We start from the raw sequence: 27,273 nt of genomic DNA, 5'->3' as shown, positions 1-27,273 counted from the left end.
CTGAACTCTTTTTGTTGTGGCTGTAAATTAATTTAAAATGTCAGGTTTTTTGAGAAATCCAATAAGAAATTGAGCCAACAGAGCAATCTGCAAACTGTCTGGCAAAGAGGAAAGTGTGTCTCTTCAATCGACAAGGAAAAATATGGAGCTTAACTGGAACCATATGGCTTAGTACTTGAGAGAAATCTGCTGAAGAGGGAGGGCGGGAGGGGGGAGGGCGGTGGGAGCTCAGCTGACAGCCACACACAGGCAGCGGGAGGCCAGAGGGGAGCACGGCCAGCGCAGCGGCTTTGGTGAAGCCGAGGGGCCTGGCAGGCACCTGGCACGCGGCCTACTTGGCTGCCCCCTGTCCAGGGTCACCAGGCTGCCCCAGGCAGCGACTTGGTCAGCCCGCTGTCTTAACACGTTCCCTCTGCGTCCATCCGGAGCTCCCCGGCCCACTCGGGAAGGCTACCCCACCTGCAGGGGAGCCCACGCCCCCTCCTTCCAGGGCACCGCGGGCATCCAGGGTCCCTGCCTGGGACAGCCACCTGTGTGTCTGAGAGAGCCGCCCCTCCTCAGCCCTCTATGGGCTTCCTCCGGGCCAACATGTGGTCCCCATTACTCCTGAATTCCCCCAGATTTACAACACATTAAGTAATTTGTAGGTTATTTCAACTCCAATCTGCCAAAGTTGAGAAAATCAAAATGAAATTCAAACCACAAGGGAACTTCAAAGAAAGAGGAAGATGAGAACACTGGAGTGCAGTTCTCTCCCCCAGGTTCCCCTGGATCCTCGTACGGCGTCCTCTGGGGGGCCCCACCGCCCGTCTTCCTCTACTTCCCCCTCCTTGCCTGGGTACCCCTTTCTAGATAGGGCGGTGACCCCTGTTTCCCCACTGAGTGTGGATGCGGAAGTCCAGGAGCGGGTTGGGGGCTTGTGTTAGCTGGTGTTTGGGGCCAAGGAGAACCCTCCCCACACATACACACAGACCCACAACTGATAGCCCCAAGCTCCCCACTGCTGATTGGGTTATTCTGGAGCTCCAAAGCCTGTCTCTGCTTTTCCAGCCCATTTGGGGGGACTCTGCGCCCGCCCTCACCCAGCTCCCCGTGTGCCTGGGACAGCTGACAGCTGGTAGGTACCACCTGGCCCCTCCATTTAATAGCTCAGGTTACCTTATTTTGCTTTCTACCCTTTAAAACAGCCTTGTAAATAAGCAAACACTCGGTGCCAAGCACCTTCGGCACTTCGCCAGGCTGGTAAATATTTTAGTAGTGACTTGGTAACAGTTGTGTTCACTTTGATTTCCTCAGAAAGGTTCTTGGTGCTGGGGAGGGGGCCGCGGCTCTGGGAAATGATTTGCTGGTTATTTATAGTCCGGCTCTGACCATGTGGCCCTTGCTCTAACCCCGTGGATTGTGTGCTGGGGTATTTTTAACGTTAGTATGGCGTTGACGTTCTACCCTTTACAGCTAGATGGGGGGACGCTTCTACCTCTCTGAAAGTGACCCAGGGTGAAAGAGCTCCTAGGTCTCAGATTGAGAACAGATTCTAGACTCTTCCCTACCAAGAACCTGAATGATCTGGGAGACCCTAGGAGACGCCAGGATTGGGGCTGACCCAGGCTGATGTGGTTTGGACTTGGTGAGAACCCCGAGGTCCTGGAGAAAGAGGGCTATGGGGAAGGAGGTACATGAAGCCGAGGCCGTGCTGGACGGGGTGGCCACCTGCGGCAGCTGGTGTAAAGCAGACTCGGGGAGCAGCCACATTGCGGATGGAATTTAGGGGAAATGCAACCAGCAGACAAGTTTCCTAGGCTTCTGGCTCTGGACCCATACCACTTGGGGAGAAAAAGTGGGAGACGGGGCCGAGGAAGACAGAGGGAGGGAAGGTGCTTCCAAGTTGGTGCCCTGGGGTCCTGTCCTTTCCGGACAAGGGCACCTGTGAAGGGCAGGTCCTCTCTGCCCTGTGCCAGGAAGCTGGTCTAGCTTGACCCGGATCCAGTAATCATGCCTTGCATAGGTCAGGCTGCCGTGTCCAGCTGGGCGTGTGCTGCTCCCAGGCCGGGCACCGGGGGAAGGGTGAGGCAGTGGGCTGGGGGGCAGGCGTCTGACCTTAACACGATGCTCAGAGCCACGGCCGTGTACTCCTTTGTTTTATGGGAAGGTTTACTGGACAGATGGGTTGGTTTTAAAGGGATTCTAAGTCATGGCACCGTGAGACCATATCGCTGTTCCCCACACCCCAGTGCCCCACTGGCTGTGCCTGGGAGCTCCTGTGGGGTGGACATATGCAAAGTCGGAACAAGGCCTGTCCTCTCTCACCGGGCCAGTGGTGCAGAACAGACCAAGGGGAAAGCGGGCACTTCCGGACGGGGGAGGGAGAGGCTCAGTGTTCTAGAAGACCCTTTCTTGGGTTCCCCACTGGCCGGTGGGGCGGTCCCGCCTGGGGCGTACGGGCAGAGCACTCTTCAGCTGACCAGCCCACCTGCTGCCACTCCCCAGCCGCCTGCCCTTCCCCCTTTGGCTCCTGGCGCCATGATGCGCGCCTCTCGTCTGCGCCCACGCACACCCCATTGGTGCTGAGCCGCCGTGGGCGCGAGTCAGGTGAGCGGCAGACGGAGTGGCAGACCCAGCTCACCTCCTTCCCCGCAGGACTGGTGCCAGGGCCGCGCTCTTCCCGGAAGGCTTCCAAGCTCCCCCGCACGGCATCCTGTTGAGCCTGTTCCTGGGGTGCGGGGGCAGGCCTTTTGGGGGGAGAGTGTCTGCCCTGCGCTGCCCTGGCGCCAGCTCTTCCTGGAGGCCCATGTCGGAGTTGCCGGAGGCAGGCAGCTGGGCCAGGGCAGGAGCGGGGGACGTCGGGGATGGGAGTCAACTGGGATGGAGCCACCTCCCTGTCGCCGCCACCGCGGCCCAGGCCAGAGACAACTGCAGAGCCCTGGGCAGATGTGTGTTGGTGCCCACTAGGTGGCTGTGGCTTCAGTGGCCCTCAGGGGGACTTGACCTGCAGGAGGCCCACAGAGTCACTTGCTGTGCCCTCAGCTGTGCCCAGCACTCATCGGTGCTCAGGGACCCACATCGCTCTTTGGCCTTGCCCACCCTGGCTCCCCAATCCCTGTTTTCAATGTCCTTGGGAACTCGGTGGGGTTCTAGGGAGGAGGAAGGAAGATGGTAGAGGCCTTCTGAGTGTCCAGAATGTTTGAGCCCAAATGGCAAGAGACCAGCCTTCCAAGCTCCTGAGCCACAAGGCAATGCCCTCTGGTCTTCCCTGGTCCACTGGCCCCTTGTGTGGGGAGAAGTGCGCCACACCTGGAACCCTCTTGTTCTTCACCTGGTATCTTGAGCAAAAAACTGTCTTTACCATTTCCGTTTGGCCTTTGGTAATAAGGATGCCCGTCACCACTCATTCCCTTCCCCATTCCCTCTAAAAGAAAAGGAAGCCCCATGTCCTCCTGAGGGGTCTAAGTGGCTCGGAGGTGCCTGGGCTGTGGCAGCTGACCCACCCCCTTCAGTGAGGTCACCAGGTGGGGGCTGACATGCAGATGTCTGCCTAGCTGGCGTGTGTGCCCAGGCATTTCAGACATTTCCGTAGACTCCCTGTGTCATCTAAGGGAGGGTGCCATGCCTCAGTTTCCCCAGGTGGCTTCTCTCAACAAGTGCTGTGAGAAATATATCTGGAGAAGCAGGAGAAGAGAGTTGGGGTTGGGCATCTGCAGGACCCAAAGAAGCTCCCACTCCTTCCTCTAAAAGCTTCCTAGCAGGAGGGAGTAGAAAGCAACAAAGCACCTGGCCAGGAGTGGGGCAGAAAGGTGGCCTGCCTGAGGCCCGCCCCATCCTATCAGACCCAGCAGACCCCGAGCCTCCCACTCCCCGGGTTGCAGGCCAACACCTGAACGAAGTGCACATAGCAAGGGAGAACCACTGGCAAAGTCCTGTAGAAGGTTAGGGTCACCGGCCGCCCCGTGGGACCAGAAGCAGGCAGCTGGCCCCAGACATAGGTCTGGTGGGGAGGGGCCACACAGACGGGCAGCCGCTCTGCCCTGCTTCTCCCGGATGCCTACGTGGATGAGTCCTGGTTTCGAGCTCCCTGAGAGCCAGGAATGGAGGAGATCCTATGAAAATGATGATATGTGACAATCAGTCACAGCAATTAGTGTTTTGGTTAACAGGCCTTTTTTGTTTTCTCTCACCCAGACAGAATGTCACAAATAAATCCTCTCCTGCATTTGCATATTAATTGGATCGGAGACGTCAAGCATCTTTCATTAAAGAAAATGATCTGCATATTTGGAGACATAAAATAGTTATTTTGATGGGTTTTTTTTCCTAAGATCAGGGGGTGGGGGAGGTAGGTGATGGGTGCAGTAGAAATTGAGGTAGAGTGAAGGCAAGCCAGCCCCTCTGTCTGAGTTAACCCTGTGCGGGCTGGAGTCCTGGGCCAAGCTTGGGCAGAAGATCATTAATATGTAAATCAATCCAGGAGCCCAGGGGCCCCAAGGCATCTCGGAGTGGCCCAGGAGCCCGACTTGGCCTCTGTGCAAAAGGGACCGCTATCAGAGATGTGGGCAAGGAGGTAGGGTGCCATCCTGACTATCGTCCCGGGTGCGTTTCCCAGGGGCAGGGAGTAGTGGGCAGAGGGCGTGGTTCAGTGCCCGCCTGTGTCTTGGGGATCTTAGCTTTCTTTGCCCAGCTCTGTCCCCCCTACCACCTTGACCTCTGGGTCAGCTGCTCCTCTGGCCTCTTGCTTTCCTTTCCCCTTGGCTTACCCATCTGTGCCTCCTTTCTGGCATGCTCTCTGACCTCGGGCTTCCCTGCGCCTGCCATCCTTCCTGTCCCCACATGGAAAGTTTTCTGGGGGCAGCAGAAGCAAAGCCTGGAGTCATTATCACAAGCACTCACTCGAAATAACCCAGAAAGCTGCTGGGCCCATATTAGGGCATGAGTTCCCCAGGAAAGCTGAGTGAACGTAGAGTTTTTGATAGGCAAATGTGACTCCCAGAGAGTCAGCCTGGCTTCCCCCCCCACCTTCAACTCTAGGTCCTTGTGGGCTGGGCAGGCACCAGGGACAGCCTCCTCTAGACATTTCAGAGCTCCCCTGGACTCTTGGAGGAGCGCAGCAGTGAGTCTGGTCAGCAATATCAGATTTGCTCCCCAGTCTCTCTGCCCTCACTGGGCCTAAAGCCACAATCCCTTGTGTTTAGGTGATAATGATGATGATGATGATGATGATGATGATGGTGACAATGATGACAAGGTTGATTGCCACTACTTTTTGCACCTAGGAAATGTGCAGACACTTGGCTAAGCGTGGCACTCGTTGTCTCCCCGAATCATCACTGCTACTATCAGCCCATGCATTTGATAGATAAGGAAACTTGACCTCAGAGGGACCGGATAAGGTGCCCGTGGGTGCCATCAGGGTTCACAACCTCAGCGACAGCCGCACTCTTCACACAAGCCTGTGGGTCCTCTGGGCCGTGGGGACCAGTGGGGTCTGGCTCCTGGTTTGACGGCAGCTGACTATAATTCCCACATATGAAATCAGAGGACGTGGGTTGAGACTCTGTCTCAGCACTGCTGCCTCCTCTCACCCCGCTGAGAGAGGCCGGCCCGTGTTCACAAGACTTGCAGGGGGCTGACTGCCGGGGGTTCTGTGGGCCCCTGAACCGGAGGGGTCTGTTCCAGGCCCACCTATGCTCCTGGTGTGCGGTTTTGCTTAGAACTATGAAGTGCCCACTTCCCCTGTTCCCACACCCTGCTGGTCCTTGCCATGCAGGGCCCTGGGCTCTTGGGCTCCCTAGGGATTGGGCTGGCCCTGAGGGCGTGGTCAGCTCCCTGGCTGAGCTGAGAAGCCACTCACCTGTGCAACTCCCCCCACCCCACCCGAAAAGCAGGCCAGCCTCTCCTTACACCCTGCGGTGGGCCCGAGCATCCAGTGGAAGGCTATTGGGTTGGTGTTGCCTGCCCCACAGTGCTGCTTCTAGGGACCCCTTCTCCCAAGCACCCAGATTCTGAATGTTTGGTGTGTGCAGCCTTGGGCCATCACCTTGAACTTCAGGGTTCTTTCGTTTTCACAGTCTTCCTCTACTAACCATGGTGCTTGGGCAGAAACAGTGCTCCTGGGTCTGGGGGGAAGGTACAGAGGTATGGTAGAAAGAACCAGGGCTTTTCATTCAAAATGAATCAGCCTGGACACTGGCCTGGCTGTTTTTTTGAGCTGTGTACCTTGGGCAGGATTTCTCCCCTTGCAAAGAGGGGGCAGTCATTCTTCCCAAGGAGTAATCTGGCTCATCTCTGTCCAAGGAGTAATCTGGCTCATCTCTGTTGAGGGCCCAGACACGGGCCTGGGATAAGACAGACACCCCACGCATGCCAGCTAAGGGGGCAGGTGCTTGGGTCTACTGCCCACTCCTCAGGAGGTCGGGACTTTGGAATGGAAGCGATCATTTCCCAAAGGACCTGGCAGCTTTGCCCATCTTGTTCCTTTTTCTCTCTGGCCATCAGCAACTTTGTCAGCATGTGTTTCCGGCAGGGCAGATGGGGGTATCTCGTGGCCCTCAAATTTGGGGTTCTTGGAGAAGGGGCATTGGGTGCCCTCCTTGAAGAGCCCGCGGACAGGCTGGGTGTTTTATGGAGTCTGGGGGAGTCCTGCAGCAGCGTATCTGTTAAATGCCAAGAAGCCAAGTTGGTTTAATATGATTGTAGCTGCTGCTTTGATAAATCAAAATAATTAAAAATAATAAATTTGATTCCTCAACCAACAGGCTGTGTGTGGGCGCAGGGCCTGGGCTGCCGAGCTAGGGCCAGGAGGTGGGAGGGGGCCGTGGGACACAGGAAGGCCTGTCTTTGTGGGATCATAAACGAGGAGGTAGACGTGAGCTTGGCAAATCAATTAGGGGAAGAGGGTCTTTCACTCCACAGAGCTGTTGGCCAGCCTGGGCTGGAGCCCCTGCTGGGGCCTGCCACTGGCTCTGTGGCCTTGGGCCAGCCTCGGTTTCCTCGTCTGTCCCCCGCCGCATGGGGCAGTGGGAGGAGTCGAGCCTGATGTGAACGCCGGTCAGCCCTACATTGAGTGGGGTCCAGTGGCCCCTCTTGGTCTTCCTTTTACACCACTTTGTCATTACCGTGGCCCAGGCACCCCCTTTTGGCAGTGCCATGGCCAGGGCACTCCACCCTGGTACTCCCGGGGCACCCCGTCTTGGGCAGCACCACGGCCGGGGCACCCCTTTTGGTACTGCTGTGGGCACAGTGACTGGACATGTTCATGTCAACTGAGCAGCCTTGCTGGTCCGCAGCTCATCAGGACCTCTTCTTCCAGCTGCCGGCTGTTGTCCTAACACAGGATTGTTCTGTTTATGAGGACGTCCCCTGCTGTAGGACCTTTCTATTGATAGTTTCCTTCAGCTTCCAGAGTTGGGGCAGGAAGTACATGCCACTCCCTGCAGACCGGGGTCCCTGGTCTGGGTGCCGGCCGCTCTGACATGGGTGGGTGGGTGGGAGTCGGAGGGGGCAACTGGCCCCTTGGCTGCCACCCTGCGCCCTCTCCCTGACCCCCCTCCACATCCTCAGAAGCTCTATTTGGTGTCTGATCCAGAACAGCCGGAGCAGCTGGAAATCTGAACTGAGTGGAGGGGGCAGGGGCCGGTGGGGCGGGAGGGACAGGGTGTCTGTCTCTTTAAATGCACTTTGTGTCAGTGTGATAAGGAATTTGATGGCTTTATCAGAAATACCAAAGCTTTATTTAGCAGGGTGAGGCTCACACCACTCAGCTCCACACAATCCGCTGATAAATTGCAAAAAAGAAAAAACCCAACATCTCACCAACACCCAGCACGGCCAGGGAGAGAAGGCCAGGCGGGCAGGAGGGCAGAGGAGCCAACTTGGACGTTTGGGGGGCTGTGGAGCTGCACGGGGTGGGAGGGCTGGTGGGAGCAGTGGGAATTGCAGGCGCTTTCTGGAAAGTGCTAACAGGCAGGTGTTCTTCCATTCTCCACCGGTGGCCTTTGTAGATGTTTCTGGTTTTTGGCAAAAGTGCAAGAAGTATCTTCATTCTTCCGGGGAAAGGGCTGGTGAAAGAGACCTTTCGTTCTCCTTGGCCGCTTCTATCTGTTCCTCCTGTCCCTCTACCATCCCAACCCAACTCAGTCTCTAGGTGAATCCTTCAAGCTGAGCTGGTGAAGGCAGAATGCAGGAGAGACCCTCAGGCATGGCAATTTGCAACTCTGGAAAGGGGCTCCATCCGGTCTGCCTGGCCGAGGAAGCAGGGGAGGGGAGGATCCCTGCCCAGGGTCAAGTCTCTGCCCAGGTCACAGGAGGAAGCTGGAGGCGCTTTGGCAGGCCTCGCCTACTGCAACATTCCAGGACTTTCCAAACTCTCTGCCAGTTGGGTGGCTCTGGGGGAGCCCCCTATCCTGGCCACTCGAGATTTCTGTACCTTCTGGAGGGGCAGCAGAAGGACAGAACGACATTTCCACTTCTTCCCCCTCAAGCCTTCTCTCTACACCCTGTATGTTTCTTCTTGCCCCTTTCTCTCGGGGAGCCCCTCCCTGAGCTGGCTTTCTGGCTCAAGGACTGCCCCTGTCCTCCCTTGCCCTCAGCTCCATGTGCACCTTTCGGTGTGAGCAGACGGAATTTAAGTCGCAGTCCCCACGACACCTCTGAAGGTTGGGCCTACTCCGACTCCTTCCAGAAACGGAGGCAGGTACCACCTCTCTGGGTCCAGATGAGAGCCACGTGGAGAGGAGTGAGTTGGGTGCTGTGTGTAGTAAAAAGGAGGCACCTCTGTTTCTGCAGCTTCCTGGGGACTGTCCTCCGCCCAGCTAGCACCGCTCCCTCACTGCTGAGCCCCTCACCCCTTTTCTAGCGGTGTCACGGCCTGGCAGAGCTAAGGGATCGGGGTGGTCACCACAGGCCCTGCCTATCCCCGGTCCATGGCTGCCGCAGCCCCTTTTCTCTACCCAGTGTCCCTCTCAGTGCCTCAAGGGGTTGGTTGAGGTGGGGACATCACTGCTCACATAGCTGTCCCCAAACATGGCTAAAGGGCCAAGGCTTCCGAGGGCCCTCCTAACTGGGTGGAGGCTGGCTGAGGCCAGAAGATCCTTCAGGAGCAGTTGTGGGGAACCCAAAGTCAGGCTGACCCAAGGCAAGGGGAGGCAGAGTTTGAGAACAGCTCTGCCCTAAGCACCCTTCACCTGGAGCCGAGGAGGGGCCGTGCCCGTGTGCTCTCTAGAGGCAGTTTCCCAGAGGTCACCTGGCCAAGGTGAGGCCAGCCAGGCCGAGCGCCGCTTCAGATAGTGGAGCCCCAGGATGAGCCCACTGCCAGGAGAGGGGAAATGCCGGGCGGAGAAACAGGGGAGCTTGGAGGAGAGGGGGGAGCTGAGCTGGCCAGGGAAGGGCAGAGGGTGGAGGAAGCTGTGGAAAGGCCGCAGCGGCGAGACAGACAGGAGGAGTGAATGGAAGTGACAGGGTCAGGCCAGACCTTTGTCCTCCAGCCTGATTAGAGAGTCTGCCCTGGATTTCTGAAACTTTGGGATGTTGTCGGACAAACTGAAGCTTAATTCTGTCAGAGCGCTGGGGAGATTAGAATTGACATCCCGGGAGCACATTCCTGGCTGGGCAGAAATCCAGCCCCCGCTGGGAAAAACCTGTGAAAGCATGGCCAGCCCAGGGGCGGTGGCGGGGGTGCCCATCAGGCCCAGTGGCCACCTCAGCCCTGTGGGCTGGAGCCAGGAGCCTTTGGGAGGCCGGGCTGTGTCGCCAGAAGCCTCAGACCCAGCGGACACAATGCAAGTGCAGCAGAGCCCTTTCTGGGTCTAAACCCTGGTTGTAGGCCTCTGCCTAGTGGTGCCACCTTGGGGAGAAAGCTTAATTAAGTTGGTTGAACCTCAGTTTCCGCATCTGTAAAATGGGACAAGTCTGCCTTCTGGAGCCACTGAATTTTCCTGTCCTTTGCTGTTGAAGGCGTAGCCTTGGGAAGGCTGAGATGAGGGGGTCAGTCTTCCCTGGCTGAGCTCCCCAGTGCTGGGCGGACCCGGGGAGTGCCGTTCCTGCAGGATGCTGCGGCATGCCAAGCCGAGGTGCCCACCCCTGCACCCAGGAAGGCTCTTCCAGCAGCCGGTCCCATCAGCCGTGAGCAGCCCGCAGTACCTCTGTGCCCTGTGTGTCTAAGAGCTCCCAGGAAACCCCCTCAAACCAAGTGAGCCCAAGCAAGTGACGCAGGCCTGCCCTGCGGCAGTATCCATCCCATCCAGAACGGTTCCTCTCAGACCAGGAGATGGGGTCGGAGGACCGGAGTGAGGGCAGAGCACCTTAGCCCCAAACCAGGCTGTTTGTGGAAGAACAGAGTACCCCTCCTCACTTCCCTCCCGATTCTAATGACTTCTAAATATTGGTAAATATTTTGGCTAATGCAGGCTCTCATGGCAGAGAGCAGAGCCGTCTGCAGTTCAGGACCTACAAATTATTTATTAAAGATCTGAGATGCGGCGCAATTATGTGGAAAGAACCCCCAAAATTAAATAAATAACTAACAAAATAAATAAATAACAGCCACACTGGCCGCTCGCAGGCTTGGGGAGCTGCATACATGATTGCCGTCTTGATGAACTCCCCCCGGATGTAATGAGCTGATTTTCTGCTGTTAATATTGCATCTGCTGATGAAGGATTCGTTAGGATAATGGAACGAAGCTAAAATATAAATGACTCCCTGTCAAGAAGCAGCTTTTGTTTGTTGATCTCCTGACAGTTCCCGGGCCAAGGCAGGGGTTTCCGGGCGCACACGCATTCAGGATGCGGGCAGGAGGGCGGGGCGAGGGCTCGGGGGGCTGCCCCCAGGGCCCGGCGTTCCCGGTGTCCCAGGCTTTCCCTGCCAGGTGGAACCCCATCCTTCGGTGGGGGGGGCCCTTAGCCCTGTGGGTGGGGAAGTCCTTGATCCAGACCCTCCTTCCCCACCCAGAGGGCAGCGTGTCGTGTCGCACCAGGCATCTGAGCAGAAGCGGAAGTCATCGGGGGAGCCTGGCAGAGGCTGCTGGCCAAGGCCATGTGCATTGGGCTCCGCTCACCAGACGGGACGCTCGCGTGTTCGCAGGAACCGGAGCATCCGGGATACAGAATCCTGGGCTCTTAAGTGACGTAGGCTGCCGGGAGGCCCACCCCTGGAGCCACCTTCGCCTTTCCACATTGTCTTTTTTCCCCTTGGCGGTCATAAACCGCATCTCGCAGAGGCCTAGGAAGTCCCTGGGCAGGGGCGCCTGCCATTCTCGAGAATAAGGGACCGTCTGAGTTGTGACAATTGACCTTGTAACACCCAGGCTGAGCCGCCACCCAGGGGCCATCTTTCTCCTTTCTCAAGCTGCCAGGACTGCTTCTGCCGCCGTTTCTTTGGCTTTCTTCTTTTACCTCATTGAGGTAAAAGGGACGTCCCCTAAAATTCACCATCGTCACTATTTTAAACCGTATGATTCAGTAGCATTAAGCACCTTCACGGTGTCGTGCAACCCTCACCAACATCCAGTTCCGGGAATTGGTCGTCACCCCAGACAGAACCCCATGCCCGTTAGCGGCCACTCCCCAGTCCCCTTCGCCCTACCCCTGCCAACCACCCACCTGCCCTCTGTCCCCATGGATTTGCCGGCTCTGGATATTCCACGTACTCACAATGGGACGATCCGAGCCCTCTGTGTCTGTCTTCTCTCCCTTATTAGCACGTTCTCGGGGCACGGCCACACTGGGACTGTCTTTGGTTTCCCACAGTTCTCTAGGCCTAGGACCATATCCAGCCTGTGGTGCGTACTCAGGGGAGACTCAGGGAACCAACTGCCTTTGAGGTGGGCACTTCTGCTCCTACTTTTCATTAAAGGAGCTGAGGCCTGGAAAAGGTTAAGCAGGCTGGCCTGCCAGACCCCATGGTTATAAGTGACAGAAGCAAGATTGTAGCCCCTCCACCCTGACTCTGCTCTCGCTCCCATGTGCTGGATGTTTTTCCTTCCACATGCCTAGCACTGCACCCCATGCACACCATATGCACTCCCTGAATTTCTAAGACCACTACAGAGCAGGGGACGGAGAGAGATCTAGGGTCATTTCACTTGGCGGAGGGGCTGGGCGACACCCAGAGCAGGTGTTGTCTTTCTGATCATCTATGTGGCAGAATGTGACCGTCTTTCCAAGGAGGCACTGCCTTACCCTCATTGAGCTCTGAGCTGGCAAGGACTGGATTGGACATTGCCGAGCACTCTTCCCAGGAAACTTTCTTGCTGATGGTCTGGCCAGAATGACTCCTCGCCTTGACCTTCGAGGCTCTCAGATGGGGAAGCATGTGCAAACCCCGCTACCGAGCTGGCTCCCTCTGAGTAGGGAGAGGATGTGCTCCACCAGGAAGACCTCAGGCAGTTCTGCCTTCAATGATCAGGCAGGGCCTCTGGGAAATGGAAAAGTGTCTTCCTCTCGTGGGGTCTCAGGAGGGGTGGGGAGGCTGGCTCCTCTTCTGGAAGCCCGAGTATCAGGCAGGGGCCTCCCATCCCATCACGGGCTGATCACATCACAACCCAGCATTTCTGAGACAGGAAGAAGAGAAACGGCAAGCCAGGAATGGGGATTTTCAGGGCATCCTCCGGCAAAGGGACCAAGGCCTGGGCAGGGAACGTGTAAGGCGGAGAGGGTGAGCGAGAGGCCCTGGGGCTGGTGGGAGTCAGCTGAGTACTTTCGTGCTTTTCATTTATGTATTTATTAAACATATTTCTTGAGCCAAGACTTGACAGATCAAGGTGGGAAAACCCCTTTCTTGCCCCAAAACGACCGGACCCTCTCTCCCTGTTGACCCTGTACAGATTTTTCAGGATTCTGGCCAAATTCCAGCCCAGAGTGTTTGGAAACCAGTTCCCCACTCTCCCCACCCCCAGAACCCATCTAGAGACCTGCTCAGACTCCTGATGCTGGGGGGCCCACCTCCTGCCTGCCTTGGGGTGTTAGGTCCCTTTCCCTAAGAGGGGACAGACGCCTGCTGGATTGTGCAGAGCCCTTGGACCCCTCTTTGTCCTGCTAACCACTGTGTAAAAGTTTCAGGTTCCTTTGACCTTTCCGTTTTGCTTGGTTACACTGCGGCTGTCCCATTGACCCACATCCCCTGGCCTGTTTGCGGGGTAACTGCTCAGCCCCTGCCTGCCTGTGGCCTTTCTCTCCCTGGCAGAACTTTCCATTCTTTCTTTTCTCCCCCTCTATTCCTCCCTGCCTCTCTCTCTCTCTCTCTCTCTCTCTCTCCCTCTCTTTCACTCTTTTAACATGGTTTTCCTAAAAAGTTTTTTAATCAATCAAATTTGAGGCAGAAAATAGGTTTTGTCACGCCTGGTCCCGGGGTGGTGTGGCTCTCACTCAGGCTCCTGACAGCTCCTCAATGCAGGAAGGAGGCCAAACAGAATATTTCTCGGGGAAAGTGCCCGTTTCCATGACACTGCCCCTTGTCTGTGCTGCCCCCCTCCTCAAGCTGCCGGCTGACATGGCCTCAGCTCCTGTGAAAGGGCCGTGGAGAGGGTGTGTGTGAGGATGGGGGAGGGGGCAGGGGACGGCATGGGGGGGGTAGATGGGGGCCGACAGCTGCCCCGAGCCGCCATGGCCTGAGAGGGTTGGGGAAGCAGGTAGGGGCGGCAGGGGCCGAGGAGCCTGGCCTGGGGCTGCATAATCAGCAGAGCCTCATACATATGGTGCTGGGGAGCTGTGGGGGAGACACTGCGAAGCCAAGTCCGGGATAGTCGGTGGCTCCAGCCAGAGGGGACTACAGCTGGGTGAGGCCTCCTCAGGTCCCAGCGTGCTGGGCACGGCAGCTTCCTCACACTTCCCTCTGCTCCTTCCCTCCTCGCCTTGCCTGTCCCTCCACCTCCTCACCGGAGGCAGCACCTCTCCATAGCTCTGGCCTCCATCCAGCCCGCCTTCCACCCCAGGACTCCTTGGGCCCGGAGGAGCCTCTAGCGCCCCCCCCACCCCACTACCGCCCCCGCCCCAGAGCTCCCCGCTGGCCCAAAGGGGTCTCCCCTCTCAGATGTCCACCTTCTCCCTCTCTTCCACTCTCCTCACTCGCTTTTATAATTAATGATTAGTTTTAATTGGTTTGCTTAGGCAGCCTGACAGCAAATTAACAGAAGCCAGCCCAGGGCTGCCAGGCTCGGGGAGAGACCACCGCACTCCTGCACTGGCTGGGCGAGGGCAGGCCAGGCGGAGCCGGGGGGCCCCGTGGGCCAGCCGGCCGGGCTCCGGAAGCACCGCGCTCACAGCCAGGCCCGGGCCGCACCGGGCGCGCAGTGGCCAATGGGGAGAAGGCAATGGACTCTTGGCACACGAGGCACATAACTGGCAACTTTCTCTGGGCACTTCTGTTCTTCTCCTCCTCCTCACACCCCTCTCGTGTTCTCATTCACAGATGGTGTCGTCCACATCTGCGGAATGAGGGCCAGGTATAAAGGGAGGCCAGGGGCCCTGCCTTCAGACTGGGGTGAGGCTGGCTTGAGTGGGCTTCCCCCGATCCTCACTCGGGCCACAGGCCAGTGGGGTTAGCGGCTTGACACCTCTGGGGCCAGGCTTCTGCTTTTTCACATGGACAGGAGGGATCCAGTCTTCCGGCTGTTGGTCTGGTTAACTCAGCTGCCTGCCTCCATCTGGAAGCTCCAGGACCTGGTTCTGTATCTGATTTCCCGGGCACCTCGACCCAGAACACAATCTTTCGGTCCTCAGTTTTCTGGTTGGAGTACTTAAGAGAAAGACCATCGGATGGGTGGATGGGCCAGAGGGGCAGTGGCGGACAGCTGGCCAGAGGGGCAGTGGCGGACAGCTGGCCAGAGGGGCAGTGCGCGGACAGCTGGCAGAGAAGAGACGCACGGGCCGTGATCCCTGAGCACGCGTTACTTTTCTTTCTCGGTCAAACCTAGAGCTTCCTGCTCTGCTCTGTGTTTTCACGCGCTGTGTCTTTTCCCTGGCCTTGCAGAAGCCCTTCCTGAGCCCCAGCGCTCTTCTGGTCCTCTGTGGGGCCCTGACGGTGCCCGGCCACTAGCTCACACAGGCCAGGCCAGACATCAGGGACAGTGGGGGTGCAGAGAGAGACAGGAGGAGATGCCTGGGAGCAAGGGGGGGGGGAAGGGGGAGGAAGAAAACAGAGAAGTTGAACTTCTCAAGCTCCCCCTGGGGTTCCAAAACGCACCCAGCCGCCCCACGGCTCCTGTCTGCCAGGCCACCTGCCCCAGGGCCTGTGAGAGGGCCACCTCAGGTTGGGGCCCCACAGGCAGCATCCCTTCCCCTCCCCCTTCCTCCTCCCCCCCCCCACTCCCCTCCCCCCCACCCCGCCGGGCCAACTCCCGCAAAGTTTCCTGTGATTGTTGTGTGCGATCAGATCTGCAAGTTGCTCTCTAAGCTTCTTGTCACATTTTGACTTAATGAAGTGCAACTGCTGAGGGATTTGGGTTCAGAGCTCCGGCCTCCCTCGCTCCCTTGTTGTCAGAAAACAGGGGCGGTTGGGGACGGCAACACCGTGCTGCAAGTCGTTATCATTCCGGTCAGTCTGTTTAACACAAAATTAAACAAAGAACTAATTAGTGCCTCATGAATTAATAAATGCACAGTTGCAGGGGAGGATGGGAGGGGAGAAAAAGGTGGTGGAAGGGAGATACTGGAGTTACGGGGTTGGGGGGCTTTGGGGGTTCAAGGGAGGCTGGCCAGGGCACCCGGAGAGATCTCAGGCAGCAAGTGTGGGATGGACGCGCGGCCGGGTTCTGACAGCCAGGTCTGCCCAGAGTCTCTCAGCCGAGGCCCAGCTCTCCAGCCCCCGCCCTGCGGCCCCGCCCTGCTCGGCCTCTGTGTCCCCCAGCTCCCTTCTCTGGCCTCTTGCTCTTTCCACTCTCCTACCTCAGAGCACCCCCCTTCCTCTCTACTGCCCCCTATCTCAGTGGACCCCCCGCCTCTCACCCTCTGTGTCGGGTGGGCCTAGGAGGCACCCCTGGGGGAGGGGGGCAGCCTTCCCAACAGCCCAGCGTGCCCCAGAGCCCTGTGCCTGGCAGGGTGGGTTCTGCCTGGGTAGGCCCCTCTGCCCAGGCAGCCCAGCCAAGGCCACGAAAGCTGGCAGAAGACCCAGCCCTCCTTAGGAGGACTTGTCAAGTACAATTAGCATTATCTGTCTAAATATGTCCTGGGAAAGAGAGGGCAGGCAGCAGGACTGGGTGGCATTCCGGGAGCCCTGTACAAGGTCACCTCACCTCTTGCAATCCCCCCAATCTGATTTGGGGATTACACAGCCTAAGGAAATTGGTGTTATTCCTCTTGCATCATTGATAAGCCACAAGTGAGGGAGTGGGGAGGAAAAAACGTAATAAACAGAAAAGTCTTCCCAAGTAGGGGTAGGGTTCTGAGGCCTCGGGGCCGGAGGGTGGAGGTGGGAGTCGGGGTGGGGACTAAGGGCTCCTTGGGTTTTTTATCCACATCAGGAGTCTGTCTTCCCAAACTCAACTCCGGGCAGGAGGGTCTGAGCCTGGCAAGCTGGGCTGAATATGTTGGCTAAAGATCCTCTCCGTTGTTGGACCATGTCCCTTTCCTTACATGGGCCCCTAACGTGGGCCCCCGGCGTGGGTGGGTTCGTCTCCTTGGTAGGACCTCAAGGTAGAAGGTACTGTCCTAGTCTGTTCCTGGGAGGTGAGGCTTCTTGGTGATGTGGCCCCTGGTCCATCTTTGCCCTCTGTCTCTCACTTCCAGTAGTGAACAGCTTGCCATGTGGCGTTTTTATTCCCAGGGGCTGGGGAAGAGAGTGAAGGAATGGGTGCTGCTGTGCTCTGCCGTCCCAGGCCCCTCAGTTTAGCCACTGCACCCCGCTCCCCGGCCACCAACAGACTTCTGTCTCTGTCTCCGCAGACAGGTGTGCAGTAGGGTGTGACTGTTCCCTCTTTGGTTAGGGGTGTGTCCTCAGGGCCCTATTTCCCCTGGCATCAGCTCCCACTGCTTTCTGAACTTTTTCAAATTTTGGTTGGAATATACTTAAATGATCCAAAATCCATTTTTTACCCCCTTTGCCAGTCCTGGAATATCAGCCCCTTGGCCCGTCGTGTCAGGGAGTCCTTGGGCACACAGCAGGATGGAGGGCACGCACTAGGCAGTTGCGGGCATCCTGCCTTCAAAGACTAACCGGCCTTTTTTTCTCTCCCTCCCCAGGATGAAGTGACGCCCCTACTGTTAAAGAGGAGCCTCTAGGACCCGCTGTGAGGTAAGGCCGAGACCCTCCCCCGATATGCTGTCCTGTCTCCTGCACCGGAGAGCTGGTGCTGGAGTCACTCAGGGCCCGGTCCCGTCCTGTGGAGCACCCAAGGGGGACTGGGAAGATGGAGACAGGATCGGAGCCACACTGCCCATTTGAACCTGGCCAGAAACAATAGCCCTGTAGGAACGTGTCAGATTGGCTTGTAGGCTGGAAATGGGCCAGGGGCTCCTGGCTAGTGGACCGTGGGCATGGAATGTGTTCGAGGTGGTGTGGGGCAGGGGCCTCCCTGGTGCCTGGGTTCGGTCACCCGTCGGTGCCAGCCCCGGTTCTGCACAGCACCGTCTGCCCACTGTGGCAGCCTCTGCCGGCTACCTCTGGAAGCTCTGCTTCTAGCTCTTGGGGAGCCTCATGGACTTGAAAGCCCTAGAACTCCAGCCCTGCCTCTCTCCTTGAAGCTGCAGGTCCCCGTGGCCTCCTCCCCTCTCCGTGAGTGGCTGGTAGGGAGGAAGCCGTAGATCCTGAGCCCAGATCTTGCTGCTGACCTGCCCTTCCCAGACCCGGGGGCTTCCCCCGTCTGGCTGGGCCTTCACAGGCTGTCTCAGTCCCCCCCCCCCCTCGCCAGTGGCTCGAGGAACCTCGGGGGCCACCGGGCCTCGGCCCCAGGCAGCGCGGTGTCAGAGGTGACCGGTGGAACGCCAGTGTTATGTAAATAGCGGGACCCGCCCGGCGGGCGAGCTGGCTGGCTGCAGCCATCCATCATCCTGGCTTGGCGGGGCGGGGGACAGACAGGGCACCGTGCGCCTGGCTCCAAACCTGTTTGTTTTCCCTTTGTCTCCCGCATTTCGGGCCTGGCTGTGACCGGCTCCGGGTTTTGTCCTGCTGGCCCCCTCCCCCGGGAGGATGGGGGGAAGGGAGGAGATTCGTGCGGCTCCCACCGCGGCATCCCTTTCGGACTTCAAAGGCTCCCCCAGCATTGTCTGTGCCTGCGGGCAGTGGCCCTGAAAACGTGATCAGAGGCGGCCGGTGTAGGGCAGGCCCGGCCTGCGCCCTGCGCTCTCGCTGGGGCCCGGAGATTCCTCCCTTTGCCGCCAGCTCCACCCTGGTTACAGCCTTCCTCCCCCTGGCGTCCCCTCTGGCCAGCCTGGCCCTCCGCTGCCCACTCCCATCCCCTCTTTGCCGTAGCGTAATGCTTCTCTTGTGGTGTCGAGACTCCTAGAATGTAGAGAGCTCCAAGTCACCACCGCCTGCCCCTGCGTATCATCCATGAGGATCCGAAGCCAAGTGAAGGGCTTCTGGGCAGGCTGGGTGCCAGACCCGTTTCGGGGACATGGGGTTCCCCCTGTCAGCACCTGTTCTTTCTCTTCTTTTAATCTATCCTCTGCTGATCATGAGAGCCTGACTTCCACCTGAGGCCTCTGCCCAGCCCTTCCCTCCACTCTAGGCAAGGTCCAGATCAGATACTCCTGTCCCCAAGCAGCGGGACAGCATCCTGGATCTTGAAAATCAGCCCTAGGTGCTTCTATTCTCTGGAGGCCCACTGCCTGTATTTGTAAATAAAGTTTTATTGGCGCGTAGCCACACCCACTCATTTGCATATGGGCGTGGCTGCAGCTTACTGTACAGTGGCAGAGCTGAGCAGCTACAACAGAGAACATTTGGCCCCCAAAGCGTAAATACTTTCTAAGCCTTTATGAAAAAAGATTGCTGTCTCTTGACCTCTGCTCTTTTTTTTTTTTAACTGGCAAAATATACCTAAAGTGAAAATTACCACCGTAACCATTTTTAAGTATAGCGTCTCCTGGCGTTAAGTCCATAGCATTGCCTGTCACCCGCCGTGTGCTCTTGTCTTCCATGGGATTGCTCCAGGGGGTTCCAGCAGTGGTGTGGGAGCCCATCCGGGGGGCTGCGGGCTACTTGGCAGACCTGGTCTGCTAGGGGCTGCCCTCCCTGTCTCTACCCTCCTCAGGGCCTTGTCCTCTGCTCAGTCCCACCCACCTACAAGTCCAGGTTTGCCTTTCCTTTGACAGCCACCATTTCCTGAGAGCTTGGCATCCTATTCCAGGAGCCCAGCGTAGTCTTCTGCCTTCACTAAGCTCTCACGTCCAGTTTCCTCTTCTGTAAAGTGAGCAGAAGAGCTACTTTTTTTTTTTTTTTAGATTTGTATATTTATTTGAGAGAGTGTGCCTGTGGTGGGGGGGAGGGGCAGAGGGAGAAGGAGAGGGAGAGAACCTCAGGCAGACTCCGCACTCAGCGCAGAGCCTGATGTGGGACTGGATCTCAGGACGCTAACAGGATGGCCTGAACTGAAATCGAAACTCAGATGCTTAACCCATGGAGCCACCCAGGCGCCCCCCAAAACAACTACTTTTGCAGACAAAATTAGGGGGATGAGTGAGTTCACGTGGTCAAAGGTGTTTGGCCTGGGCCTGACCGGTAGCAAGAGCTCACATTCCCTCCTTCCCCCGTAGCTTTTCACCTCCCAGAGCTCTCGCCATCCCCGGGCAGGTTCTCAGGGGTTCTCCGCCCCTGCCCAAGGACTTATGGGGCTGACTTCTTGGGGAAGATGAGTCTCCCACTCCAGTGGGTGCCCTGGAAAGAAAAGCCCCGCGGGTGGCAGGCTGAGTGGCGTTGGGGTTCCCAGGTCAGTGTGGGGTCCTGTGTGCCCTCCCCTGCAGGGTCCTCCGCTGCGGCAGGCTCTGGGAAACCACACACGTTTTCTGAGCACCTGACTTTCTCTCTGTAAAAGGGCGCGCTGCACCATGTTCTTTGCTTCCCAGGCTGTTGCAAGGAGGAACTAGGTACTCAGGGGAGAGCCGTGAAGGTTGTGTTCATGGGTGCTGCTGGGAGTGAATTAGGCCAAGGGGAGAGTCTGCATTTGAACCTGGGCCCATTCTGGGGAAGGTGGCAACTAGGCCATAGCTCCACTTGAGAAGGCCCCGGAAGTTGTGTGGTGGGCCCTTGTTGCGTACGGGAACAGGGACCAAGGCTGCTCTGACACGTTACTGGTGCTGTGAGCTGATCTGGGAGCCTGGCTCCAAGCCCTAGGAGAGCCGCTGATGGAGAGGGGGCCGGGGGAGGGGGAGAGAAGGTGAAGCTGGGCGGCAGTCGGAGGTTTGAGGCCAGAGCTTGTCCACTGGCTGCCCACTCTTGCTGCTTCTGCCGCCGGCTCTCTTACTGCCGTCTTTTCTTGGGCTCCCGGCCTTTTGTCCTTCCCTTTCCCCCTGCCAGCATCCCGCTGGTTTCTCTCCCTCTTGGCCTTCCCACCACCCATACCGTCACCCCCAACTCCACAGCGCCCGCAAGCACGCGCCCTCTCTCTCTCTCTCTCTCTCCTTTTCATCTACTCCGAAGGCTTTACTTTACTTCCTTGTCACCCTAATTGATTGCATTAACCTTTCAGCGTATTGGATTCCTCGGCATCGTGCAGAGAGCCCTGCGCAATATGCTTATAATCTGAGCCATAATGGACAGTTTACAGTCAACAAGCTCCTTCTCCCTTCTCTGCCATTGGCCCCGTGACATCTCTCTTGCCCCGGCCACCATGGCCACTTCCCCCGTGGGCAGGGGTGGGGCGGCGGAATGAGGCTGGGTGGAAGCAGACACAGCCTGGTTCCCCCCACCCCCCAGGGATCTCCCAGTACCTCCCCTCCTCCTGGCTCTGCCCTGCTGTCCCTCTCCTTCTCCTCGGAACCTCCCAGCCCAGGTCCTTCCCCAGGCCTCTGGTCTTGGAGAATCCTCTCGGCTTGGCTCTCCGCTCCCGGGACTCTGACTAATGAGTGGCTGACGGGACCCTCTTGGATTTGGGGAATAAGGGAATCGCCTGGTTCCACCAGAGGGTTTTCAGATCAAACTGGCGCTCCTTCGCTTGTCTCGGGGGCTTTGGGGAAAGATACTGGTGACCACTTCGGGAGGCCGAGAGAGGGGATGCAGGCAGCGGAGCAGTAAGCCAGAGAGAAGCTTCTGCAAGGCAGGCAGAAGCCTCATGGAGGACCTGGCATGGGGGAGGCAGAGGAAAACGAAAGCTGGCTTCTCAGGTTAGTAAAAACGGGCTCCCTCATGGGTTGCCAGGCGGGCACCTCCTCATCCAGCAATCAGGCAAACGAGCCAGTCCATGCCAGCTGCCCGGTCCTGGGAGCTCAGTGAGCCCCAGCCTTGAAGGTCCTGGCTGGGGCTCCCAGCCCTCAGACCCAAAGCCCGGTCAGCCGAATCTTCATTCACAATAGGATGGATGCCGGCTTGAATACATTAGTGTCAGGCCGGAGGAGCAGGACAGAAGCTCCCCTTAGCCCTGGTGCTACTTCCTCTCTCCCGCACTGTTTCCCCCCTACTCTCCGCCTCCACTCTCTGCCCATCATCTTCTTCTGAGCACCCCCTCCTGCTGTCACTCCATCACTCGGAAGGGCAGGCTTTGGCAACAGGGGGCCGGACTAGATCCTTCCCACCCTCTCCCAGGGATTTTGGGGGTGGGCAGAGGGCACAGCAGGGAGAAGCCAAGCAGCGAATTAAAGTTTGGTGATTGTCAGTGTCAGGAGAAGCTAAATAACCCTGTAACTAGTATGAAGGTGAATTCACGGTCTGCTGCACATGGAAAATATGAGTGCTCTGTGAGACGAGGAAAGTGAGCAGCAGAGTCTGCCTGCCACGGTGGGCAGCCTCCTCTCCAGGGACCTGGGCAGAGAGGCAGGAGGAGTGCCATGCCCTCTCCCATCCCTGCCAGGGAACAGCCACCCGGGACCCCATCCATGCAGGGGCGGGTGGCTCAGCTTGCTCAACGACCTGCTGGACCAGTGCTGGGGACCCAGGTAGATGTCTGTTGGCACCCAGCCCAGGGCCCGGGATGCCAGCCCATCCGGCCAGGTCCGTGTTCATCTCAGCTCACCAGTCCTTTCTGAGTGCTTACTCTGTGCCAGGCTACATGCTGTGCCCTCTACCCCCACTCTGTGCAGTGCTATTGTTCTTCCCCCCCCCATTTCATTCCCACTTTGTTATAATCCACTTCTCTGAGCTGTAATTTACATGCCAAGTGTACAATTCAGTGGTTTTTTAGTATATTCCCAATATCGTGTGATCACCATCACTATCTAATTTTAGAATATTTCCATCACTCCAGAAAGAAACCCCATACTCATTAGCAGTCACTCCACATTCCTCCTTGACCCCCAGCCCGAGGCAGTCACTAATTATTCCCTTTGATGCTGAGAAAATGGAGGCTCAGAGAGGGTCAGTGATTTGGTCAAGGTGGCACAGCCAGGGAGTGAGGGAGCGGGAGTGTGAACCCAGGTAGTGGGTTCCTCCAGAGTCAGCGCTCCTTGAGGGACTGTCTGCCCATGTCCTGGCTGCCCTGGCCACCCCACCCCCTCTCCCCCGCCACACGTTTCTAACAGCCCAGGCTCAGGCGTGTACAAGCACCATGCAAACACGTAGGCCCAGGCGGCAACACGCATCTCTCTCCCTAGGTACCCTTGCGAGCCCATACAGAAAAATCTCACACCCCGCAGAAGGACGGCCAACGTCCCCTCCTCTAGCACCTTCTCTTCCCCAGCCCAGCTCCTGGAAGGGAGGGTTGGCACAGGATCCAAGGGCAACAGGGGAGCTGGAGTGGCCAGTGAGACCTCGGTTGTTTCAGAGTTTTAAAAGGAGAAATCTCCACATCTCCTGTAGCTGATTGTTGTAACTAAAATCCAATGCCAACACAACATTCCAGAACAGGTCCCGCCCGGGTTGGGGCCACAGGCTGGGCCGTGTGGTGCCCACAGGGGAACTGGAGAAGCTCAGCACCACATCACACTTACTCTCTTTCCGTCCAACTCTCGCTCTCTCCTTTGCTCCTGTCCTGTCCTGTCCTCCCCCCACCTCTTTCTTCTTTACACCCCCGCTGTCCCACCCCCAAAGCTTCAAAAAGAATTTTTTTTTTTTTTTTTTTTTGGTGGCCATACTCTTGACTTGCAAAATTTGGACATTAATCTGAAACTCATCCTGCCTCTGATAAGAGATGAATACAGGAGGAGACACAAAGGAAAGGCAGACCAGAGAATGAGTCTGTTGGATTTGGTTTGGGGTTTTTTCCTCCTTCTCCTCTCTCCCTCCAAAGCGGAGGATCCGGCCCGGCCAGTTTGGATATTTATTAAGAAAAAGCCAAAGATAATTAACTTTTTTGTTTTTGTTTTGTTTGCGGGTGCCTCCCCTGCTGGCACTCCTGACTGCCTGGCAAATTAAAGCTTCTCCCTGCTCCCAGGGCGCTGGGCTGCTGGCAACTCGGCTGTTGGCTGCCCAGGAACCGCCCGGCCCCTCGGCTGCTGCCCGGCCCCTCGGCTGCCGCCCCAGCCACCCACCTCGGGGGTCAGACCTAGGGTCACTCTATGCCGCCACCGATGCCACGTCCCCAGGCTCTCCTGACTTCTAGAGCACCCTTTAGAGCTGGGTAAGTGGGGGAGAGAGAGGAGGGCTACTGTTGGGGTTATGGCCACCACTTCCCTAAAAGGAGAAGCGAGGGCTACCCCTGGGCTGGGGCATAAGCCCCTTGGCCAGCTCGCGGCTGTCCGCTTTCCAGAAGAGGGCGAGGAGAACAGAATGAGCTGCAGTGGAAGAGAGGCCAGGCTGGGGCCAGGCCCACCCCCAGCTCTCCTAGGAGGCTGGTACACTGCCAGGACCTATGGGCCTTGGGTATTCTTCAGAGGAGACTCAGGGCCACGGAGCCATCCCGCCATCACTGTCTACCCTCAACACCGGCCTCATCCCACTCCCACCTCTGCCCCAGCCCAGGCTATCCGGGGGCCCCGCAACGTGGTGAGGGTACCCTGTGCTGCCTCTGGCCTGCCGCCCTAGAACATGCAGAGCCCCGAGGCCAAGCCCCAACCTGAGCCTGAGCCCTGTCCGTGAGCCAAGAAGGTGGCAGTTCTAGACTGTCTCCGTGGGGGGACAGAGTAGAGAGTATCTCGGGAGCCGGGACAGCCAGCGAGGAAGGTAGGTCCTCCCTAGGGGCCAGCCAAGCCAAAGCTTAGAGTTGGAGGTGTGGTTTGTCCCTCTGCTAAATGAATATGCCTCAGCCCCTCCCCGGGCAGAGACCTCTCCTCCATGCCCCTGGCTGCAACCCCAAGTGGGCAAGTAGGCAGCAATATGAGGTCCCTCTGGGTGGGGAGCCTGCCTTGGAGCTGGGTACAGAAAGGAGGGCATTCTTTTTCAAGGATTTTGCTGGCCCTTTTTTTTTTTTCTCTGAAATATAAGGATGTGCAATTTTTTTGGTTTCAATTTAGCATTGGAGAATTTTATAATTTAGTAATTAAAATCTCTGATAGGCTTTAGAAATTGCGGCTAATTGAATTTAATGGGAAGATGATTTTCAATTTTATTTGATTACCGGGACCCCTGGCATCGGTATTTATGGGAAAAAAATGGGAAATGTGCTGTGTGGGCTAAGATGGCATAATTGAATTAGGGATAATCGGATTTCTCCGTCATGAATTTCACTATAATTTTCCTATAATTTTCCATTAGATATCTAGTTTACAAATATTCACAAAGAAATGAAGCTCTTTCGGAATGGAGATTGCTGGCTAACAGGATTACGGGGCCGAGCGCGCGGCTGTGCCAGCCCCTACATGGGCCATAATGCGATCCCTGTATCTGCCTTATACTTAGCCTAAGCCTGGCCTCGGCCCCTCACTCCGCCGCCCACTCCCCTGTTCCTCTCGGCCCCTTGCACCTTCTGCATCCCTGTGTGCCCCATGCCCGGACACCCACCTATCCCTGGCCCATGGCCTCTTGCGGCCTGGCGGACCGTCCCGTGCCCGTGCCACAATGTTTCCTGCCCACACTTTGCTCACTCGACGCTCTCCCCGAACCCTCCCTCCGTCAGCCCAAGCAGTGCGCTCACACGCAAACACACGGACTCCATCGCAGGTGCGAACATGCTTGTTCACATGCACACACAGCCCTTTGGCCAAGGCTTCCGTGCCCTGGCCCAGTCGCCTCGGAGGGAACCAGTTTATTGGGATCCTGGGGTGGGGTGCAGGAACAAAAGGAGCTTTGTTCAAGTTTATGTGAAAGTTACAAATTCAGAATGAGAGCAGATAAAGCCTGAGATACCTGGTGTGTAAACAGGCTGGTGAGTGAGAAGGCCCCGGGCTCGGGAGGGATAGAGAATGAGTGGGCACGCTCTGGGGGTGTGAGGGGACCGGGAGCCAAGCGTGGAAGCCGTCCTGGGGAGAGCTGACAGTTTTCCCTGGACTCGTGTGAGGGGCCCGGTGGCTGGGATTTCCCGTGCGCAGCTCCGCATCTTCTCTTGGGGACGGGACGGAGTGCGTGAGGAGGAGCTGGGGCCTCGAGACCGGGAGGAATTGAGGCATTGGGCTTTCCGTGACCTGAGTCCTGGGCACAAATGTCCTACTGTGGCCTGGCCTTAGGGTCTAAGAGGTGTCCCCTCATCGGGGTCCTCAAGGCAAAAATGGGCCATAGCCTCAGAGATGGCAGAGCTCTGGGCCTCTCCCCTTCCTACAAGCACACACCCGAAGAGAAAGAAAGAGGGAGAAGTCTGGGGACCCCTCCATTATGCAGCCTCTGACTCACACCTCATGACCTCGATGCCTCAGCCTTCTTCTCAGACTTTCTTAAATCATAACACACCAAGATGGCCTCATTCTCTGGGCCTCTCTGGCCTGTCCTCTGCTCTCGGGCGAGGCCTCTTAAGCCTGTAGTGGCTGATTGCGCCTGTCGCCTTGGCAGAACAGAGGCTCTTCGGGCCGCCCACACCCCCCTCCACCACTGTGCCTGACGGGTGCCTCCAGCTTTTGTCCATCAGAGGCCCCAAAGTCGCTGCGCAGCCAACCCTCTTGGCCTTGTCTAGGTAACTGGAAGTTACGCCCTCCCATGCCCCGACCACCAGCAGCAGAAGCCCAGAAAGATACTTAGACACAGCCAGGAGGTCATGTGGGTCACATATGCAGGCGTCATCAAATAAACCCAGAAATCACCCCTCCACTCCTCTGTGACTCTTACTCTGCCTCACCCCAGCTGCCCAGGACTGGGGTTTGGGACTGAGTGTCTGTTGTTACAACCCAAAGCTGTAAGCCTTGCTTTGGAGAGTCGTGGGTGAGAGCAGCCAGAGGCCTGTGTATACTCTGGAGTAGTCCTGGACACAGAGATGTCCTCCCTGAGATCCTGCGTGGGGAGCAGAGCTCACGGTCTTCTGTGAGTGATTGCCCTATACCAATGCTTGTCCTGGTCTCCAGGTAGCTTAAGACTTGGTTATTCAGGGTTTTAAGGACAGGGGACTGCCAGCAAAGTGTCTGGGCCTCTCTAGCTACTTTTCCTACATAGGAACAGGGCAGGCGTGAAGGGTGGAGGGTTGCATGTGGCAACCAGGAAAGGTGCTTGCCAAGAAGGCATCAGGGAAGGCAGTCAAATAGGGAAGAGATGCTAACTCCCTGTGAAGCCATTTGGAACAACAACAACAACAACAAAAAAAAACCCTAAGAAAAATAAGGAGAAAGTGGGAGAACAACTAGATTGGTTAGTCTCTGATTTTTTTTGCCCCAAGCTTTCCCTGGGCCTCTCCTTTTGCAAAATAGAAATATTGCAACAATAGGCCAGTGCCATTTTGCTGAATGCTGCCCAAAGACCAGAGAAAACCCAGGGTCTAGTCCCTTGCCCTAATTGGAGGCAGTGTGGCCTTTCCTAAAACAGGAGGAGAGGAAGGTGGCAGCGTGGAGACACAAGGGACAAAGAGCTTGTGACAGTGAGATCTAGGTACTGTACTAGCAACGCTGCCCACGTTCTTGCTCACCGGACTGCCTCCTTCCTGAGCCCGCCCCGCCTCTCCCCGCCACGTCCATTGGGTAACTTGGATCACTAAAATTTAAGGAATTTCAACGTATCTGGCCCTAGCAGGGATGTCTGGGCACAGAGAGACCCACCAAAGTACTTTCTCTGAGGAAAAAGGAGGAGGGCCAAAGAGAGCACAGGAACCCTTGTCCAGAGATGAGATGGCAGACAGGAAATGCGGCCATTGCCCGAGGGGCAGGTGGCGGGAGGCTGGGTCCTTGGTTCAAGGGTGCCTTTCCCCTCCAT

The 27,273-nt window shown here is 57.3% G+C and overlaps 1 protein-coding gene across 4 annotated transcripts in view; it reads left to right on the top strand.

Annotated features, from left to right (window-relative positions):
• Positions 1–27,273, top strand: part of CASZ1 (castor zinc finger 1) — a 144,131-nt gene that overhangs the window by 62,636 nt on the left and 54,222 nt on the right. For 3 of the 4 annotated variants that reach the window (XM_082687595.1, XM_082687597.1, XM_082687596.1), the window contains one exon: positions 17,163–17,214. The gene's annotated coding sequence lies outside the window, so the exon portion shown is untranslated. Of the gene's footprint in view, positions 1–17,162; positions 17,215–23,457; positions 23,630–27,273 lie in introns of those variants that run through there. The other variant, XM_082687598.1, reaches the window with a different exon arrangement.

Source organism: Mustela nivalis (genome assembly GCF_964662115.1).
Source record: "Mustela nivalis genome assembly, chromosome: 10".
Lineage (NCBI taxonomy): Eukaryota > Metazoa > Chordata > Mammalia > Carnivora > Mustelidae > Mustela > Mustela nivalis.
Note: the sequence above shows the minus strand (reverse complement) of the source record. Positions and strands in the feature narration are given on the sequence as shown.